At 40.1% G+C, this 19,395-nt stretch overlaps 1 long non-coding RNA gene across 1 annotated transcript; it reads left to right on the top strand.

Moving 5' to 3' along the window:
* The first annotated feature begins 191 nt into the window (after positions 1-191).
* Positions 192-18,813, top strand: LOC136318279 (uncharacterized). The gene is made up of 3 exons (XR_010728038.1): positions 192-564; positions 16,884-17,026; positions 18,689-18,813. It is a non-coding gene; the product is annotated as an uncharacterized lncRNA (long non-coding RNA).
* Positions 18,814-19,395: the final 582 nt, after the last annotated feature.

Raw genomic sequence — 19,395 nt, forward strand, 5'->3', positions numbered from 1 at the left:
CCCAGCGCCGGGGCCATCTTTTGCTCCAATGGAGCCTCGGCTGCGGGAGGGGAAGAGAGAGACAGAGAGGAAGGAGAGGGGGAGGGGTGGAGAAGCAGATGGGCGCCTCTCCTGTGTGCCCTGGCCAGGAATCGAACACGGGACTTCTGCACGCCAGGCCGATGCTCTACCGCTGAGCCAACTGGCCAGGGCCTAAATTTTAAAAATATTTTTAATACTGATTTTAATGTTTGACAAATATGTTATTAAACAGTACACTGAGGACTATATTATTTAAGGTTGTCATATCTTAAAATTTGCAATAACTGATGAATGTGAATGAAAATACTCTAATTATGTAACTGAGTGAAGCGGTTAGCCACTCTGTTCCGTGTGCTGCCACTCTGTTCCGCGTGCTGTGTGGCTTGAGTGACATTTGTTCACAGACCACTGAGAAGGCTCCCGTGGAGCTCACCCTGGAGACCCTGCCCTGTGCTCCTCTATTCACCGCATTTCTTCCTCTGTTACCTGACAGCCACCAAAGCCGATGGATTCGCACTGTATTTTCTTGGTGAGTGCAACAATGTAAGTTTCAACAATTAGGGTTTGTTTGCTTTTTTTTGTGCTCTACTTAGGAAAATATCATAAGCTTGTAATAAAAGATACTATGTTAACAACTTGATAACATTGTAATTAAGTACTTGAAACTTGTCTTGTACTTGGTTTCTATATGTGGTTATTACCAGCCCATAATCTTACCAAAATGGAAACATTTAGGCATAAAATCTTATAATTTATCAGTTGTTTTGGTTTGTGGTGTGCTATTTTTCAAATGGCATTTTTAGATTTACAGTTTTGCACAGAAGTTGTTTCATCATGGTGGACAGTCTGTGTCCCTTCTGTACATAAACTGCAGTAAAATAAAATGAGAACAAAAGTTCAGCACTTTCAAAATGTGATTGTTTTTTTAGGTTTGTTGAAGATGATTCAAAGTTGTGGGACAGAGTTACTAAGGAGTCTAGCTCCCTGAGTGATGGTAGTCATGGTTCAGATGTTTTCGTGGGGGTGGGGTGGGGGGAGGGGGGTGGGGTGGGGGAAGGGTGTGGGGGGCCCTCAGGGATGCCTGTTCCCATCTGCCATGGGACAGGCCTGACCCTGTGCTGCTGGTTACCTGACATAGAGCGCAGCCTGCTGCCACCTGCAGCCTGTGGAGGCACACTTCCAGCTGTCTCAGGATGCAGTGCAGGCAGTTACTCAGCCTGGGTGCAGTGACGATCTTGAATAGGGTTCTGCACCTGCCTAGGCACATTTCACTGGCACAGCCCCTCAGGAGAGAGAACCCTTGTTTCAGAGCAACTCTGTTTCAGAGCTTGCAAAGAGAAGTAAAGCTTCCCAGTGAATAGCGTTTCACAGGAGTTTGATTTTGGACTTAGATTGTGTGAGTGCAGTCTGCTACTTTGTGACTTGGATGAGTCTTAATCTTTCTAAAAGTTAATTTAACCTCCACTGATGAAATATTATGTCATGAATGTTCTTCATCCTGCAAACCATTTCAAACACCTGCTGTGTAGCAAAAATTGCTAAATTACTAAGCATATGACACTAAATAATGAGTCATTTCTGCCATCAAAGAATGTGCAAGCAGTAGAGGGGAGTTGAGGAATCCACACTAAGTCAGAGCATGTGGTGTGAAGAGCAGTCAGAAAGGGTCCTGAGGTGGAGGGTGGGGTGGAGGGGGCTGAGGGAGGGGCCACTGTGCCCAGGGGCCTGCTTTGGATGGGTGCTGGGGAATCACATTAAAAGCAGCCTGTATGATCAGCCCTTTTTGGGCAGAGCCTGGAAGCCCACCCACTCAGTAGATAAGCAGGGAAAATAAAGGACTTCTAGGAAGAAGCAGCAATCTGTGAGAAATGGTGAGCCCAGAAAGGAAGCAGGGGTCTGTGTCCTGATCCGAGAAGATCTGACCTGGCTGCCCAGGGTCCTCTGGAGATCTTGTTGGACAAAACTCCTTTCTGTGGTTAAGATTTTGTTAATGGAGATGATGTCAGAGTAATGGTGTGGTAGGAAGTGATACCGATAAATCTCCCCCAAAACTCAACATGATCTTCAACCACAAACAGAAAAACCTATCCTTGGAGCCTCCAGATGTTTCGCAATACACCCGAAGGTATGGTCGAGCGAAAAATTGGCTAAATATATAATCAAACCCCGAAGGAAATAGGGAGTAAGAAATGCTCCGCCTTCCTCACTAACCTAAACAGGGCGGATTTCACTGGGAACTGAGAATATAGAAACTGAGGCAGGGAAAGGGGGTAAATAGATCCAGGCTGCGGCACAAATGGCTGAACCAGGCTTTGGCACAGAGATCCAGGCCGAGGAAAAACAGTTCCTGTGGCAACCCGGGCAATACAAGCTAACACTCGTGCCAAACCCAGACAAAGAAAGACAAGCGGGGCAGCCATTTTCCCCGATCTCCTGGTCGGCGCATGCAGATAGTGGGCGAGAGATTCCTTCCAAAGCCCCGAGAGTGTGCGCCCGTGTTGTCCCACAGAGAGGCAGAGTCAGAGGCCTTTGTGTGGGCCAAAAGTGGAATCTCCAGGCTGCCTCAGTGCCCTGGGAAAGCCGCGCATAGAGAGGGAGTGAGAACTAATTCCAATGCTGGAACTTTTCTATGCAGGAAGGGGATTCACTCAGAGGTTGAGGCGGCTGGCCTGATATCCTGGTCGGCGTGCATGGAGAGTGAGCGAGAGGTTCCTCCCAGCACCTCAGGAGTGGGCACCCATGTAACCCCACAGAGGGGCAGAGTCAGAGACCTTTATGTGGGCTGAAAGCAGAATCTCCGGGCCACCCCAGTGCCCTGGGAAAGCCATGCATGGGGACGGAGTGAGAGCCAATTCCAATGCTGGAACTTTTCTGTGCGGGTGGGGGTTTCACTCAGGTGAGACTGCTGGCCTGATATCCTGGTCTGCGAGCACAGATAGTGAGCGAGAGATTCCTCTGAGTGCCTCGGCAGTGCCCGCCCATGTTATCCCACAGAGAGGCAGAGTCAGGGGCCTTTGTGTGGGCCAAAAAGCGGAATCTCAGGCTGCCCCCACGCCTTGAAAAAGCCGTGCCCGGGGATGTAGCGAGAGCCAATTCCAACGCTGGAACTTTTCCGTGTGGGTGGGGGTTTCATTCAGACTGTGAGACTACTGGCCTGATATCCAGATCTGCGCGCGCATATAGTGGAAAAGAGATTCCTCCAAGTGCCGCGGCAGTGCACGCCCATGTTATCCCACAGAGTGGCAGAGCCAGAGGTCTTTGAGTGGATGGAAGCCCCGCCTGATTATACTAGCAGCTCTGACTGACTGAGCCTTACCCAGAGCCCTGTGCTGAGTGGGAATAGAGTGGGGAATTGCCAGCTCTTTGAGCCTCTTACTATCCAGGCAGAGGTAGCAGCAACCCCATAGCTGGATTATCAGGCTACTAATTGAGGAAGGAAAGACTAGGAAAAAGGCTCCAGGAACACGGACTCTCTCACTGGTGGAGCCTATAAATGCTAATGAGCCTCGACTGCCAACCAGACTGAAGCACAATACATGACATCGCCATAGAGACTTATCAACTGCAAACCTCTACCTGAGCATGCCAAAGGGGCAGAACCCGGGGTACAGAGTCACCGACCAGGAAGAGGGAGAGAAAAGAAAAAGCAAGAAGATAACCTCTCAAAATCAAGAATAGTCCGCAGACTTTATAGCCTATCCCATTTTATTATATTTGTTCGTTTGTTTCTCTTATCTTCATTCTTGATATTTTTTATTCCTCCTCCAATTTGGTCATTTAACTGTCTGCCAGTCTTACTCTTTCCTCTCCTTGAACTACACTACCCATAAGTGTTACATCTCCCATTATCTTTTCTTTCCTCTTCCTTTCTCTCTATGAGAAACCCTTAACTCCAAAACCCTTAACTCTCTCTTTTTTTCTTCTTTTAGTGGTTCCCTCTTTTTTCTCTCTCTCTCTCTTTCTTTTCTCCCTCTATATTAGTTTCTTCCTTTCTCCTTTACGTCTCCTCTCATTCAAACCTCAATAACGAACAATATCTTATCTGGGACTCAAACTTATGTTTGTGGCATTTTGGGGTTTTTTTACTTCACCTTTTTAACACACTAGCAGTGCTCCCATTCCTGGCTCTCCATTTTATCTAGTTCTTGTTCCACTAAATACAATAGTAATTTTTTAATTTGTCCCCCCATTTTCCTGTTTCCCTCTTATTCCTCCATCATAACTCTTAGTCAACCAACACCTAAAAGCAAATCATTTTATTCTTGACCCAAATTTTTTTCTTATTTGCTTTTTGTGGGTCCATACACCCTTTTCTTTTTCTTTTTTTCATTTTTTTCTTTTTGCCCCTTTATTACTTCTCCCCAATTCAGGCCCTCCATTACAGGCATTGTCTGTTCTATTTAGTACAATATAATTCACAGTTCACCACAAGATTTTCTCAAGAAAGAGGGGAGAGGAGTGGAGAGAAAAAAAGGAGGAGGGGAATAATTTCATTTTTTAAAAATTTTTATTTTATTTTTTTATTTCAGTATTAATTAAAAACAACAACTCTTTTTGATTTTTTATTTTTTTAACTTTTTATTTCTTATAAAATCTCATTAATACTATCAAGAAAACCACACTCAGATGCCATTAAAGAAGAGAAAATCGAATATCATGAATACAAAAGAAAGAGAGGTAACACATCTAGATGAGGAAAAATCTATGGAGAAAAAATTTAATATATTGGAAACCTTGGAGCTAAATGACAGAGAATTTAAGATAGAAACCCTAAAAATCCTGTGAGATATACAAGAAAACACAGAAAGGCAATTTAGGGAGCTCAGAAAACAACTTAACGAACAAAAAGGATATATTTCCAAGGAAATTGAAACTATAAAAACAAATCAAACAAAGATGAAAAACTCATTTCACAAGCTGAAAAATGAGGTAACAAGCTTAGCTAATAGAACAGGCCAGATAGAAGAGAGGATTAGTGAAATAGAAGACAAACAACTTGAGGCACAACAGAGAGAAGAAGAAAGAGACTCAAAAATTTAAAAAAATGAGATAGCCCTACAAGAATTATCTGACTCTATCAAAAAGAATAACATAAGAATAATAGGTATATCAGAGGGAGAAGAGAGAGAAAATGGAATGGAGAACATACTCAAACAAATAATAGATGAGAACTTCCCAAGCCTGTGGAAAGAACTAAAGCCTCAAATTCAAGAAGCAAACAGAACTCTGAGTTTTCTTAATCACAACAAACCAAGGCATATCATAATGAAATTGGCACAAACCAACGGCAAAAAAAAAAAAATTCTCAAGGCAGCCAGGAAAAAGAAGAATACAACATATAAAGGAAGGCCCATTAGATTATCATCAGATTTCTCAGCAGAAACTCTACAAGCTAGAAGAGAATGAACCCCAATATTTAAAGTCCTGAAAGAGCAAAACTTCCAGCCATGAATACTATACCCATCAAAGCTATCCTTCAAATATGAAGGAGAAATAAAAACATTCACAGATACAGAAAAGATGAGGGAATTTGTCATCAAAAAACCCCCACTACAGGAATTATTAAAGGGGGTTCTACAATCAGATACAAAGAACAACAAAAATAAATAAAGCTACAAGTAAAAGCTCCAAGAAGAACACAATAAAACCAAATTTAAACTGTGACAACAACAAAAAGAAAGGGTGGGAGAGGATGGAGATTAACAGTAGCAAAGGATGATGGAGTGCAAAAGTACTCAAAAATAGTGTGCTACAATGAACAGGGTAGGAACCCTTTTCATTACTTAAAGGTAACCACCATTGAAAAAACCACCACGGAAGCACATGAGATAAAAAAGATAGCAACAGAGGAAAGATGTATGGAATACAACCAAATAAAAACAAAAGATAGAAAAACAAAAGAGAAGGATCAAACAAGACACAAAACTAACAGAAAGCAATCTATAAAATGGCAATAGGGAACTCACTAGTGTCAATAATTACAATAAATGTAAACGGATTAAACTCACCAATAAAAAGGCACAGAGTAGCAGAATGGATTAAAAAAGAAAATCCAACTGTATGCTGCCTACAGGAAACTCATCTAAGTAACAAGGATAAAAACAAATTCAAAGTGACAGGCGGGAAAGCAATATTCCAAGCAAATAACATCCAAAAAAAAAGCAGGCGGAGCAATACTCATATCTGATAATGCTGACTACAAGACAGCAAAAGTACTCAGAGACAAAAATGGCCATTTCATAATGGCTAAGAGGACACTGAATCAAGAAGACATAACAATTCTTAATATATATGCACCAAACCAAGGAGCACCAAAATATATAAGACAGCTACTTATTGACCTTAAAACAAAAACTGACAAAAATACAATCATACTTGGAGACCTCAATATACCGCTGACGGCTCTAGATCGGTCATCTAAACAGAGAATCAACAAAGATAGAGTGGCCATAAACAAAACATTAGAGCACCTGAATATGATAGACATCTACAGGACATTTCATCCCAAAGTGACTGAGTATACATTTTTCTCCAGTGTACATGGAACATTCTCAAGAATTGACCATATGTTAGGTGACAAAAACAACATCAGCAAATTCAGAAAAATCGAAGTTGTAACAAACATATTTTCTGATCATAAAGCCTAGAATTCAACTGCAAAAAGGAGGGAAAAAATCCCACAAAAATGTGGAAACTAAACAACATACTTTTAAAAAATGAATGGGTCAAAGAAGAAATAAGTTCAGAGATCAAAAGATATATACAGACTAATGAAAATGACAATACGACATATCAGAATCTATGGATGCAGCAAAAGCAGTGATAAGAGGGAAGTTCATATCACTTCAGGCATATATGAACAAACAAGAGAGAGCCCAAGTGAACCACTTAACTTCCCACCTTAAGGAACTAGAAAAAGAAGAAAAAAGACAACCCAAAACCAGACGAAGAAAGGAGATAATAAAAATCAGAGCAGAAATAAATAAAATACAGAACAGAAAAACTATAGAAAAAATTAATAGAACAAGGAGCTGGTTCTTTGAAAAGATCAACAAAATTGACAAACCCTTGGCAAGACTTACCAAGGAAAAAAGAGAAAGAACTCATATACACAAAATCCAAAATGAAAGAGGAGAAATCACCACGGACACTGTAGATATACAAAGAATTATTGTAGAATACTATGAAAAACGTTATGCCACTAAATTCAACAACCTATAAGAAATGGATAAATTCCTAGAACAATACAACCTTCCTGGACTGAGTCAAGAGGAAGCAAAAAGCTTAAGCAGGCCTATTAGTAGAGAAGAAATAGAAAAAAACATTAAAAACCTCCCCCAAAACAAAAGTCCAGGCCCTGATGTCTATACCAGTGAATTTTATCAAACATTCAAAGAAGACTTGGTTCCTATTCTACTCAAAGTCTTCCAAAAAATTGAAGAAGAAGCAATACTTCCAAACACATTTTATGAGGCCAACATAACCCTCATACCAAAACCAGGCAAGGATGGCACAAAAAAAGAAAACTACAGACCAATATCTCTAATGAATACAGATGCTAAAATACTAAACAAAATACTAGCAAATCGAATACAACAACATATTAAAAAAATAATACATCATGATCAAGTGGGATTCATCCCAGAATCTCAAGGATGGTTCAACATACGTAAAAGGGGTAATGTAATACACCATATTAACAAAACAAAGAACAAAAACCACATGATCTTATCAATAGACACAGAAAAGGCATTCGATAAAATACAACACAATTTTATGTTTAAGACTGAACAAAATGGGTATAGAAGAAATATATCTCAACATGATAAAGGCCATAAATGATAAACCGTCAGCTAACATCATATTAAATGGCACTAAACTGAAGTCTTTCCTTCTTAAATCAGGAATAAGACAGGGTTGTCCACTCTTTCCACTCTTATTTAATGTGGTACTAGAGGTTCTAGCCAGAGCAATCAGACAAGACAAAGAAATAAAAGGCATCCATATTGGAAAAGAAGAAGTAAAGGTATCACTTTTTGCAGATGATATGATCCTATACATCGAAAATCCCACAGAATCCACAAAAAGACTACTAGAAACAATAAGCCAATACAGTAAGGTCGCAGGATACAAAATTAACATACAGAAGTCAATAGCCTTTCTATATGCCAACAAGGAAACATTAGAGAACGAACTCAAAAGAACAATCCCCTTCACAATTGCAACAAAAAATATAAAATACTTAGGAATAAACATAACAAAGAATGTAAAGGACTTATATAATGAAAACTATAAAACATTGTTAAGGGAAATCGAAAAAGATATAATGAGATGGAAGAATATACCTTGTTCTTGGTTAGGAAGAATAAATATAATCAAAATGGCCATATTACCCAAAGCAATATACAAATTTAATGCAATTCCCATCAAAATTCCAATGACATTTTTTAAAGAAATGGAGCAAAAAATCATCAGATTTATATGGAAGTATAGAAAACCCTGAATAGCCAAAGCAATCCTAAAGAAAAAGAATGAAGCTGGGGGCATTACAATACCTGACTTCAAACTCTATTATAGGGCCACGACAATCAAAACAGCATGGTATTGGCAGAAAAATAAACACTCAGACCAATGGAACAGAATAGAAAGTCCAGAAATAAAACCACATATATATAGTCAAATAATTTTTGATAAAGGGGCCAACAACACACAATGGAGAAAAGAAAGCCTCCTCAATAAATGGTGCTGGGAAAACTGGAAAGCCACATGCAAAAGAATGAAACTGGACTACAGTCTGTCCCCCTGTACTACAATTAACTCAAAATGGATCAAAGATCTAAACATAAGACCTGAAACAATTAAGTGCATAGAAGAAGACATAGGTACTCAACTCATGGACCTGGGTTTTAAAGAGCATTTTATGAACTTGACTCCAATGGCAAGAGAAGTAAAGGCAAAAATTAATGAATAGGACTACATCAGACTAAGAAGTTTTTGCTCAGCAGGAGCAAAACTGTTATAACAAAATAAACAGACAGCCAACTAAATGGGAAATGATATTTTCCAACAACAGCTCAGATAAGGGCCTAATATCCAAAATATACAAAGAACTCATAAAACTCAACAACAAACAAACAATCCAATAAAAAAAATGGGAAGAGGGCATGAACGACACTTCTCCCAGGAAGAAATACAAATGGCCAACAGATATATGAAAAGATGCTCATCTTTGTTAGTTATTAGAGAAATGCAAATCAAAACTGCAATGAGATACCACCTCACACCTTTTAGATTAGCTATTATTAACAAGACAGGTAATAACAAATGTTGGAGAGGCTGTGGAGAAAAAGGAACCTTCATACACTGTTGGTGGGAATGTAAAGTAGTACAACCATTATGGAAGAAAGTATGGTGGTTCCTCAAAAACCTGAAAATAGAACTACCTTATGACCCAGCAATCACTCTACTGGGTATATACCTCAAAAACTCAGAAACATTGATACGTAAAGACACATGCAGCCCCATGTTCATTGCAGCATTTTTCACAGTGGCCAGGACATGGAAACAACCAAAAAGCCCATTAACAGATGACTGGATAAAGAAGACGTGGCACATATACACTATGGAATACTACTCAGCCATAAGAAATGATGACATCGGATCATTTACAGCAAAATGGTGGGATCTTGATAACATTATACGAAGTGAAATAAGTAAATCAGAAAAAACCAGGAACTGCATTATTCCATACGTAGGTGGGACATAAAAGTGAAACTAAGAGACATTGATAAGAGTGTGGTGATTATGGGGGGAGGAGGGAGAGGAAGAGCGATAGGGGGAGGGGGAGGGGCACAAAGAAAACTAGGTAGAAGGTGTCAGAGGACAATCTGCCTTTGTGTGAAGGATATGCAACATAAGTGAACGACAAGATAACCTGGAGTTGTTATCTTTGAATATATGTATCCTGATTTATTGATGTCACCTCATTAAAAATAAAATTATTAAAAAAAATATTTTGTTAATGCAAACTTATGTTTTCAATTTTTCTCTTTTCGTAGCTGGTCACATACTCCAGCTAATTGATATGTAACAAACTTCATTGAGTCATCATTGCAGTTTTTTTGTGTTATCCATAGTAGCTGTTTGTAAAAGTGGAAGACCTTGTAGGCTCTAACAATATTTAGAAGTATTTAAAACATAAAGTAAGTTCATAGATAGCATTTCATCTGTTGGTTTTGGAAGCCAGTTGGAGCCAGTGGTTTACAATAATTGTGTGACTTTTTCAGTTGTGCAGTAAACTTTATTAAGTTTACTCTCAAGAATTCTGCAGAGTTACTTTTCTAATTCAGGTTCTGGGTTGGAGTGTGGGCTGGTGTGGGCTGGTTGCTCATGCCATTTGCATGTGTCTGCCATTCACTTACCAGCTAGTGCCATCTGCTGTCTGTAGGAAAAATAATAGTACACCTCAATCATTTTTTCATTTTAAAAAATATTTCTAAGATTTAACTGGTTATGAGGTAAAGCCTTTTCATAAAAATGAAGCTTCATGAGTAAAGTGATCTTTGAACTGTGTGTGGAAAGGAAGATGAGAACCGGTGTTGACCAAGTGAGACACAAGTAACTGCTGTTCACGGACCCACGTTCCCACTTCACTATAAAATTAAGTTTTTAAAATAAACTGTGAGTCTGTTCTGCTTTACACCACATCTTTCTTTTTTAATTTGCTCTTCATTAATTTCAGTGCTGTTTTATTCCCTTGTTGAGCCAGCTGACTGGCTGTGATGATGATTACCAATCTTCTCTCTATAAGATTACTTAACTTTAGAAATATGTAAGAAAGTTTGTGGTTACTATAAAATATTGGCTCGTGCATTTAGTTTCTCTGAAAAATTGGAAAGCTAACTGTCACTCTGCTGCTGTTGGAGGTGGCAGACTGAGGTCTGTCACCACAGAGCAGCTTCCAGTGGGAGTGAGGGACTCAGCATCACTTGTCAGGCTGCATGCCCGAGCGCAGGAACTTCCACTCTGGAGAGGGCAGTGCTAGTTAGGACTGAAGCTTTGAAACACTTCTTGCATTCGGTTGTAGTTTTTTATTTCTAGTCTCTGAAAAGTGTTTGTGCTAGTAGAAGTTTCTTTGTTTTCTTTTTAAGGATGCATACTTTATTTCTTTTTTTATGATTTTTATTAATTTTAATTTATTGTGTTAACATGGCTTCAAGTGTCCCATTCAGTATAACTCCTACCCCCTCAACCCCCTTGTCTCCCATTACCCACCCTTTACTGTTCTTTGCCCCCTCCCTCAAGCTCCCTCTCCCCTTCCTTCTGAGATTTTTTGTCATGTTACCTATATCTCTGTGTTATGTATATACAGTTTCATGAATCCCTTTATCTTCTCTGATCCCATCCCTTCATCCCTCTTCCCTCTGACTGCTGTCTTTCTGGCCCTGTGACCCTGCCTCTGCCTCTATTTTGTTCCTCAGTTCACTTTGTTCATTAGATTCCACATATAAGTGAGGTTATATGATTCTTTTCTTACTCTGCCTGGCTTATTTCACTTAGCATAATAATCTCCAGGTCCATCCATATTGTCACAAAAGGTAAGATTTCCTTCTTTTTCACAACTACATAGTATTCCATTGTGTATATGTACCACTGCTTTTTAATTCGCTCTTCCACTGATGGACATTTGGACTGTTTTCAGATCTTTGCTATTGTGAACAATGCTGCCATAAACATGGGGGTGCATTTCTTCTTTTGAATCAGTGATTTGGTGTTCTTAGGATATATTCCTAAAAGTGGGGTGGCTGGGTCCAAAGGCAGTTCAATTTTTAATTTTTTGAGGAATGTCCATACTGTTTTCCACAGTGGCTGCACCAGTCTGCATTCCCACCAGCAGTGCAGGAGGGTTCCCTTTTCTCCACATCCTCGCCAGCACTTATTCTGTGTTGTTTTGTTAATGAGCGCCATTCTGACTGGTGTGAGGTGGTATCTCATTGTGGTTTTAATTTGCATTTCTCTAATGATTAGTGATGCTAAGCATTTTTTCATCTGCCTATTGGCCATCTGTATGTCCTCTTTGAAGAAGTGTCTATTCAGGTCCTTTGCCCATTTTTTAATTGGGTTGTTTACCTTCCTGGTGTTTAGTTTCAGAAGTTCTTTATAAATTTTGGTTATTAACTCCTTATCAGACGTATTGGTGAATATATTCTCCCATTGTGTGGGTTGTCTTTTTATTTTGTTAATGGTGTCTTTTGCTGTGCAAAAGCTTTTTAGTTTGATATAGTACCATTTGTTCATTCTGTCCTTTATTTCACTTGCCTGTGGAAAAAAATATCCCTATGAGAGATGTTGTAGAGCTTACTGCTTATGTTTTCTTTCAAGATGTTTATGGTTTCATAACTTAAATTTAAGTCTTTTATGCACTTTGAGTTTATTTTTGTGAATGGCATAAGTTGGTGGTCTAGTTTTATTTTTGTGTGTGTACCTGTTCAATTTTCCCAACACCATTTATTAAAGAGACTGTCCATTGTATGTTCTTACCTCCTTTGTCAAATATCAATTGACCATAAAGATGTGGGTTTATTTCTGGGTTCTCTGTTCTGTTCCATTGATCTATATGCCTGTTCTTATGCCAGTACCAAGCTGTTTTGAGTACAATAGCCTTGTAGTATAACTTGATATCAGGAAGTGTGATATCTCCCACTTTATTCTTACTTTTCAAGATTGCTGAGGCTATTCGTGTTCTTTTTGGTTCCATATATATTTTTGGAATATTTGTTCTGTATCTTTGAAGTATGCCATTGGTATTTCAATAGGAATTGCATTAAACTTATAGAATTCTCTGGGTAATATAGACATTTTAATGATGCTTATTCTTCCTATCCATGAACACAGTATATGCTTCCACTTGTTTGTATCTTCCTTGATTTCTTTTTATAAAGTCTTACAATTTTTGGAGTATAAGTCCTTTACCTCCTTGGTTAAATTTACTCCTAGGTAATTTATTCTTTTTGTTGGAATAGTTAAGGGGATTGTGTCCTTAATTTCTCTTTCAGTTTATTGTTGGTTGTGCTAGCAGAAGTTTTTATAGCTGTCTGTATACTACATTAGAGCAGCGATCAGTTTTACAGACTCAGTCCAACACTGAATTTCATGGGCAAATTAGATACTGTAAATGTTTGCTGAGAAGTCTTAACACACTGTAAAATATTGTGTGTTTTTTTTATGAAGAGCAGTTTTCATTCATTTTTATGAAAATAGTGAGTATAATGTTTTTATCTTATTAATCTGAACACCTCAGTGAAATTCTATGTCAAAAGTCACCATTGAGTTTGAGAAATAAGGCCCTTGTTTTCTTTAAAAGCCTTTTTAGAATGTAATTTGCACCCATTGTTTGTTAATGAATTAGTGCCATCCCCTTGCCAACAAAAAACACAGGATGTGTCTACTAAAAATAAATCATGAACCAAAGCGAGACTTGTCTTGCCAGAGGAAATAGTACTCTGAAGTTACCGGAATTAAAGCAGTGTGGCTGACATGCCACCCAAGGGGACCGCACGGTGCTCAGAGGCAGACGCGGGTGTTCTGGGGACTCAGCATACGATGGCGATGGCGGTGGAAGTTAGAGCAGCAGGAGAAAGAAGGCTTTTCAGGACATAGCTGTCTGTTTGGTTAGTACCAGGGAACAAAGGTAGCTTTAACAACTTTTCCCTCATCCTGTAACACACACAAAAGTCAGAGTTTGTTACTGACTTTTTCTGTTTGCAGGAATAGCTGCCTGTCATCCTATCAACCAGAGAGTATAGTGAACATGAGTTAGAAACCTCACAGCTCAGACCAGTGGCTGACCTTCAGTCAGCAGTAGATGCTAAGGAGGGAGCTTTTACATAGGTGGATTTTATGAGTGGAAAATAAAAGCCTGACCTGTGGTGACACAGTGAATGAAGCCTCGACCTGGAATGCTGAGGTTGCAGGTTCAAATCTCTGAGCTTACCCAGTCAAGGCACATGTGGGAGTTGATGCTTCTTGCTCCTTCCCCACTTCTCTCTTTCCCTCTCTCTGTCTCTCTGTCTCCTCTCAAGTGAATAAATAAAATCTTTTTAAAAAAAGAAAAAAACTCCAAAACTTAAAATCTTCCAATTGTATAAGAAACTGTTAGTGCAGATGACAGTATGTGAAGCTGTGAAATACAGAGACAGGTGCCTGTCTAACAGTGGTCCCCATTTTATGCTCCTGCCTGGGCTCTGGCCTGCGTGTGCAAGTGTGACATGGCCTAATGTTTTGTCAGCTCCTGCCCTTAGCTCTCATTTTATTTCTGTTTGGTAAATATGATAAAAAAAAATTGTGAGCTAGTGACTAAAACAAGTATAAAGTTCCCACTGTAAAGAGTTATTTAAGTTTTTGATAATTATTTATCCATAAAGAGATTCAGTCAAGTAATTAAAAGGCTTGTAAACCATTTACTTCCAGCAAGTGTAATAGAATAGTTTTCCATATATGCTAGTCCAGTATTTGCTTATCTGTTTCTTTATATAGAAACCCTGTAGCGAGGCAATAAGTGGGGGTTTTTTTGTTGGGTTTTTTTTTTTTGTATTTTTCTGAAGCTGGAAACGGGGAGGCAGTCAGACCCCCACATTTGCCCATCTGGGATCCACCCGGCATGCCCACCAGGGGGCGATGCTCTGCCCATCTGGGGCGCCACTCTGTTGTGACCAGAGCCATTCTAGCGCCTGAGGCAGAGGCCGCAGAGCCATCCTCAGCACCCAGGCCAACTTTGCTCCAATGGAGCCTTGGCTATGGGAGGGGAAGAGAGAGACAGAGAGGAAGGAGAGGGAGAGGAGTGGAAAAGCAGATGGGCGCCTCTCCTGTGTGTCCTGGTCGGGAATCAAACCCAGGACTCCTGCATGCCAGGCCGATGCTCTACCACTGAGCCAACCGGCCAGGGCCTGCAATAAGTGTTTTATGGTATTAAACAAATGATCTAATAGAGCAATATATAAGCTATATTATCATTATTGCATTATGGTGCAAAGTATATAACTTGAAGATGCTAAATCCAGCTGTAATGGGCATAGAGCAGTGTCATCCAGAAAAGGTGTGTGTCATATGCCTTCAAACAACAAAGTCAGCAACTGTACTAACAGCAAGAGGAGGAGCCAGGCTGGGGTGTGCTCTGGGGTTTCCTCCCCCCCTGCCTGGGGGCTCTCAGAGCTGCCTCACACTTAGTTCAGCCAGAATTCACTTCCTGCACATCCTCTCTGGTGCAGAGAGGACCAGTGCTCACGTGCCCGGCGGCATCCTTGTGGTGAACTGCTCGGAGTTTGGGAAAATCCTCACTTCTGTCTCATCTTCAAGTTAAATACACCACATCCTTTACATCTGTCCTGGAATCATCTCTCTTCCTATTCTTGATTTGTTTTTCTACTTTTCCCTTGGTCTTACTGCACCGGGAGTTGTGTTGGGGCAGTGAGATCCTATGTCTAACAGAGGTCTCACCTCAGCCACTCAATGTGGGAATCAGTGCAGAGTACATAGAGTCACAGCATTTTGGAAGAGAAATTCTGATTTCTGGTCTCTTTCAAACTAAATAAGGTGACATTGTCATTTATCATATATATAGTTAAATGCTTAAAATCCTTAAAGTGCCTGGCTTGTATTTGAACATTTTAAAAAATAACCATTTAGAATATATTTTTACAGGCATGTACTTACCAGGAAATACTACTTAACGACATTCTTGATGTAGAGGCAGTGTGAATAAACATATTTGGAGCAAAGCTACTACCCTAGAAACGGTGACTTATTTAAAGTGGCAGGGGTCGGAGGTGGGCTACACAATTTTCCTGGCCCCTGTTCTCAGCCGACTGATGGAGCTCTGGGCTATAAGGCACACTTTCTTGTGTTGAGTAAGAATTCATTTGAAAGAAAGGGTCTTTGACATTACAGAGCTTGAAAACTACTCAAGTGATAGGTTCACAAATACCCCCAACTCACTGTCTTCACTTAGAATTAGTTTATTAATGATGAGAGTTAATAGGGACATGTTTAGCTTAAGGGGATTGTCCAATGCTTAATTGCCTCTGAAGGTCTTCAGCCTTTAATGTAAAGCAGTCCAATGTGAGGTAAATGTGCTGCTGGGAGAATTCACCTGAATCCTGGTCAGTTTCAAATTGAGTAGATAATTGTAATACAGTTTAGGTCAGAATGTTGCCCTCGATCTCTAGATTATTTGTTTAGAGAAGCAGTTCTGATTTAGTAGGTAGTTATTTAAAAATAGGATTTGATTTAGTCGAAATAACTGATCATATTTTTAAAATGTTTACTTAGAGATCATGTCAGAACTCTACCCCACACCCAGATATTTTGCAGGTGGTCCAGGTTAAGGGAGGGAATGACTGGGTTGCAAGATAAGAAAATGTTTTCAGAAAGAAAGATTCTGGATGAAAATCAAAAGTATAACCAAACCCCTTTAACTATAGCAACTGTCCTGTCTTCAGAGCCATGGGCCAAGTCTGTGGAAAGCTTGGGCCTCTTGTGTTTGGTTCCAGTGTGGCACTGTCTTCAGCCTAAGGATCACTTACATTTTTTAAATTTAATTTAGTGTTTTGTACGGATCAGATAGGAAGCTATTTTCAGAGCCCTCCTGTGGACAGATGTTCACTGAAGTTCTGTGTCTTGTGAGCACGGGAAATGTGTGACTTTCTCCTCAGACACTCAGTCTCCACATCACAAAGTACCTGCACCTCTCGTCCTGGGCTCTCCCCCAGCACCCAGACCTCGGGGGCCTGCCAGGCAATCCCCAGAAGTCTCTGATGTGCTGCACGCAGGTCAGCCCTCATCATGTGTCCCCTTCTTCTTGCCAGAGCCTGTGCGTGTTCACCCCCACCCTGGGGTCAAGGAAGGGAAGCCATGACTGGTCCCCACGGGGCCCATTGCCCAGGGCACCATCACCTCAGCCTATGTGGCCAAGTCCAGGAAGACGCTGCTGGTGGAGAACATCCTTGAGGTACGTGGCTTTCCACTCGCTGTGCTATGTGTACCCTGAAGTGTTTCGTTAGAAAGACCACTTATTCTGATGTTGTAATGTAGCCATTAAAGCAAGATACAGTTTGATAAATGAATTTGTATGTAAACAAGCTCCTTTGTACTCAGAATACCATACTTTCTATACCCACCGAGAGCTAGATTAAATAGTTTTTAGTAGAATGTATGCCCATACAGTTAAGCATAAAAATATATATTCATCTTCCTGCAAACTAACTTTCTTATATTTCATAAATTCTAACAGGATGCAGATGAGTAAGTAGCCAGCCATTGCCATGTGACAGATGCCCTGAATGTCAGTGTTACATGGCAGCCCCCCACTGAGCCCAAGTGTATGGGCCCGGCCTGTCTGTGGTCTGGGCTGTGTTTGGCCAGGCAGCTTATACTAGTCTGATGTGCACAGGCCACCAGGTCAGAGCTGGCTGGTCTCGGATGACCTCAGCTCCCCATGTGTGTTCTGAAAAATTACTGAACTAGAATAATAAAATGTGGGTTTTAAGTTTGGTTCTGCCTCTGATGATCTGTATGACCTTGAACAAATCAGGTAGCTAGTTCATTTATTTAAAAAAGGAAAAGTGTTTAAAGTAAATGTTGTATAGTATGAATATAGGCAATGATACGTGACATAATTTTAAACTTGTTAAGATCCCAGATCTTACTTATTCCCACAGCAAAGAGAAAGGACAAGTATGTGACGTGACAGAGGCTAATAAACAGAGCATGTGGTCACAGTCACATCACAGTGGACAACTATGTCAGATCCCACATTGTGCTGTCCATAACCTTGAGCCAAGACAGTGCTATGTGTCACAGATACTTCATTGTTAAAAAGCAAGTGTTAAAGGCAGGTGACATATAAGTTGTCATTTGAAAATGTACTATTGCCTATGCAAACTTTCAAAATTTGTAAATTGTAAGTATAGATTTGTGCTATTTCAGGTTCATGAAAAGCATCCCACAGACAGCAAAAACTGAATAAATAGAATTGGTATTTTGATATTGATTCATTTGATTTCCCTGTATTCTTCTTAGAGCATTTGCTAAGCTAGAAATAATTAAAGTCAAAGAACCAATTTTATTTCTTATGATAAAAAAATTGATAACTGTTGGATGATTTGTATATTTGATATGAGTCCTTGAGGTTCAGTTAGAATGGCTATCATTAACACCCACTTTTGTGTTATTCTAACCTTCAAAATAGAAAAGAAACATTTTACATGTAATTTCCTTCATATGGTCCCTACATTTGGAGTGATTTTCCCTTGTGATGTTGTACTTGCAAAGCCCTTATCAAAGTTCAGGCACAGTAGCAGGCGATGAATAATTATACTAGCCATCATAATTACTTTTATTATCACATGAAATGAACATATATGAATTGATGAAACCTTGCCTTACAAAGGTAGCAGTCTGAGCAGGAACAGCCCACAGGTTCTGTGTCGCTCAAGATAAACATTTTCTTAAACCGTGTTCCCAGTGGCCATGGTCATTTCATTTTTCCTCGAGAAGACTGCTCATTGTTGCTTACAAGTACTAAGTGATTTCTTACAGGAATAAAAATTGTAGTTTCACTATTTCATTTCCTTTTCCAAATTTGTATCTTTTTTTCCATTTTACTTTTTAGGATAAGCGGTTTCCCAGAGGCACTAAGCTGGAGTCGGGGATGTGAATACTGTCTGTCCTCTGTTTGCCGATTGTCACTGCGATTGGAGACCTGGTTGGCATCCTGGAGCTGGACCAGCACTGGGGCAAGGACACCTTCTGCCTGAGCCACCAGGAAGTGAAAGCCAGCCCATGGGAGATGCTTGTCATACACTTCAGTGAACAATGTTTGATACTTACACCAATGATTAAAAACTATTCTGGGGTGTTTGTTTTGCAGTTTTTAAGAGAGAGAACTGATTACACTGGAAATAGAGGCATTTTTTTCTCTCCCTCTTCTTTCCTCCAGCCACATAGGACCCTGATCCAGGCTGCTCACCCATGTGCTGTGCTCGTTCTCGTCCTCCCCACCTCCAGCCACCACATGTTGGGACCCTAGAAGGTGGCCCTGTCAGTGAGGCCATCCTGAGCAGCTCCTGTCCAGTGTCCTCTTTCCTCTCTGCTCCCCTTTTCTCAAGAACTGCCACCAGCCCACCCACGTCCTCCTCCCTTTCTCTCTCCCCTGTCTCTGTCCCGGCCCTCAGTGGTGATGCATGTCATGCCCAGAGTTACCTGGCACCTGGCAGGCACCCAGCTAATGTTTGCTCAGTGAACAGATAACAAAAAAGGAGAATAGTTAACAGTTTGAGAAGTTGTCTGCAAAGTTTTAGAAATGGTTCATCATTTTAG

The sequence above is a fragment of the Saccopteryx bilineata genome, unplaced genomic scaffold (genome assembly GCF_036850765.1).
Source record: "Saccopteryx bilineata isolate mSacBil1 unplaced genomic scaffold, mSacBil1_pri_phased_curated manual_scaffold_24, whole genome shotgun sequence".
NCBI lineage: Eukaryota > Metazoa > Chordata > Mammalia > Chiroptera > Emballonuridae > Saccopteryx > Saccopteryx bilineata.